Source organism: Bubalus bubalis, chromosome 20 (assembly GCF_019923935.1).
Source record: "Bubalus bubalis isolate 160015118507 breed Murrah chromosome 20, NDDB_SH_1, whole genome shotgun sequence".
Classification (NCBI taxonomy): Eukaryota; Metazoa; Chordata; class Mammalia; order Artiodactyla; family Bovidae; genus Bubalus; species Bubalus bubalis.
Genome location: NC_059176.1, coordinates 8,000,974 through 8,003,906, shown reverse-complemented (window position 1 = coordinate 8,003,906; position 2,933 = coordinate 8,000,974). Strand labels below are relative to the sequence as shown.

At 41.8% G+C, this 2,933-nt stretch overlaps 1 non-coding gene across 1 annotated transcript; it reads left to right on the top strand.

Moving 5' to 3' along the window:
* The first annotated feature begins 2,515 nt into the window (after positions 1-2,515).
* On the top strand, positions 2,516-2,588 carry TRNAG-UCC. Its single transcript has one exon. It is a non-coding gene; the product is annotated as a tRNA-Gly (tRNA).
* Positions 2,589-2,933: the final 345 nt, after the last annotated feature.

The window sequence follows — 2,933 nt, the reverse complement described above, 5'->3', positions numbered from 1 at the left end:
CAAACTTTGCTTGGTGTAAATTTAGCAGGGATGTGAGTTTGCCAAGGTGCAGTATGTTATTGTTGAGCTACTGTTTTGACAAAATGGTATGTATGTGTGGTTGCGTCTGCAAGTATAAAAGAGACAAGCAAAAAAATATATAGCCATATATATATATATATATATATATATATATATTTAAGGAAATGAATGCAATAAACAAGGGACAGGAATTTCAGATTAGAAAGAAGCTGTTGAAGTTTTACTGTTGTCACACGTCTCCAGGGAAGTTTATCTGTGAAGAGACATCCAAATTTCCAGTTAATTCTTAAAATATTCATCCAGCAAATATCTCTGGAACCTGCTCTGTGCTGGCACTGTCGTAGCCCTGACCATGTCAAGGCGCATACAATGGATCCTTGTGGTCCAGGACCCCACAGTCCACGGGAGACAGCCCTGCAGATCTATAGGGAACTGCCGTGCAATTCCAGAAGTAACCAGAGTGGCCGGCGTTTTTATTATTCTAATTCATGCAAAGCTGTTCGAGCAGGATCTGGCATGTAGTAGCACACACAATAAGTTAATAGGCACAGGGCAAGGTGTTTTGCACTAATGTTTCTTATTCTCATAACAACCTCAGATTAGACTGTGTTATAAAGGAGGTAAAGCTTAGCAAGAGACAATATTGCAGAGTGAGTAAAAGATCAAAGCCCAGCTCAGCCACTTACTACCTTGGTCATTTTACTTAATCTTATTGTTCTCCAGTGTGCTTGTCTATGATTTAGAGCTTGCAATAAAGCTATTGTAGTCATTAATTTTGTTGCATAACCATCCACCACCGAACTCAGTAGCTCAAATCACAACCGATTATTATGGCTTGTGCATCTGAGGTTCGGCTAAGATCTAGCTGATCTAGGTTAGGCTCAACTGAGTGGTCCAACTTCAGCTGCAGCATCAGCTCCATGTCTCATTCTCATTGTGGGTCTATGGTTAGGTGGAATGGCTCTGATCCACATGTCTTTCGTCTTCCTTGGGCAAATGGTCTTACTAAGGCTGGTTCTTCTGGAAATGGCAGAGATATACAAGAACAGCCTTTGTCTTACAAGTGTTTTCGACGGCTTCAATCACTCACAATGGTTGATGATCCCTTGGTCAAATCGAGCCTCATGACCATGCAGAGTCATTCAGTGAAAAAGTGGACACTGTCTCTTGGACATGGCACTGGGACACATAGTTCTGAGCAATAATCGAATCTACCACGCTATCTATAAATTTGAGAATTATATGCAAAAAGCTAAATAACACACTTAATACAAACTTTAGTATGCAGTGAAGGATTGATGAAACTAGACAATTGATCACTGATAATTCTTTTATTTATTTTATGAATGATCCAGTTGAGGCTCAGAGGGATTAGGTAATTCATCTGGGGTCACATAGTGGTAAGCAAAGTGCCGTAATTCAAACTCAGATTTTCCAAGTCTCTTTCTTTTTGATGGAAATGTATGGACCTTACTGGAGGAGGAAAGGGCAACCCACTCCAGCATCCTTGCCTGGAAAATCCCATGGACAGAGTTGCCTGGTGGGTTACAGTCCATGGGATCAAACAGAGTTGGACAGAGGTGAACAACTGAGCCCACAAGCACATGGACCTGTCTGGCACTAGGAATAGATTTTTAAGGACCCCTCCCCCCCCAAAAAAAAAACAAGGCATGCGTTACATATATCTGAGTTGGCCCTATTTAGGAAGACAAATAAATCTCAGACCTTGAGAATTCAGAGTGTAAACCTACAAGGACAAAGATCCACCAGAGAACAAGAGCAGGAAGATAAATAACAACTGCCTTGCCCCGAAGTCCATGTGTACCATCGCCAGGACTAGGGATCGCACCTTCAGGTGGAGATCTTCGCTCTGCTCTGCCTGCTCATAGGCTCAGCAGGCTGACCTATTGGATGGAACTGGGAAATACCTGCTGGCTGCTAATGCTTTCCCTTCTGGGTTCAATCAGACTGGGAAGGAAGAGATTTTCTCTAGATCTCTTCATTTACTAAGATTTATTTCCCCCCTCTGATCTTTTCCTCCCCTGAGGATCTTGAATTTATAAGTATTAAATTTTTTAGAACTCTCTGAAAAAGTACTACATTAAATGCAGAAAAAGGTGATAAGTTCCCAGGGCACTTTGTACTGCTCTTTATCACAGCCCTTAAATATTGGCTCAGAGGATTTCCTCAAGTGTTGGAGTCCACCTTCTGCCCTCTTGCCACTCTGTCCCCTCAGTCCTTAGAAGACAAATTCCTCATAGCTTAACCAGGCCAGACGTTCAGAAAAATATTGGTTTGAATGAGTAAGTGATGGATGAAAACAAATGTGATGAAAGAATGAATGAATGAGTCAATCAATGATACATCAGTGAATACATGAGTGGATGAGAGAGTAAGTGGTTAGGTGAGGATGTGGGTGGCTGGATATATGTCAAGGGGGTCCATGAAAGAGTGAGTGATGAAATGATATATTAAAGTATTTATCCTTGGGATTTCCCTGGTAGTCCAGTGGCTAAGACTCTGCACTTCCAATGTAGGGGGCACAGGTTCAACCCCTGGTCAGGGAAATAAATCCCACGGCTACAACTAAGAGTTCGAATGTTGTAGCTAAAGATCCTGCATGCTGCAACTAAAGGATACCTCATGTTGCAAGAAAAATAGAAGATCCCTCATGCTGCAAGACCCCAACACAGCCAAATTAATTAATTAGCTAATTTTTAAAAAAGCATTCATCCTCTCTGAAGTCCCCCTTATAACCGGCTTTTGTCAGCCACCACATCTTGGTCAAGCAGATCAGGTTAATTACATTCATTCCATCCACTTTAGCTCAGAACCTGAGGGAGGGAGGAACTCATGCATTCTAACAACAAAGAAGAAGATGGTTTGAGGCATGAGATCTTGAGGAGACTGAC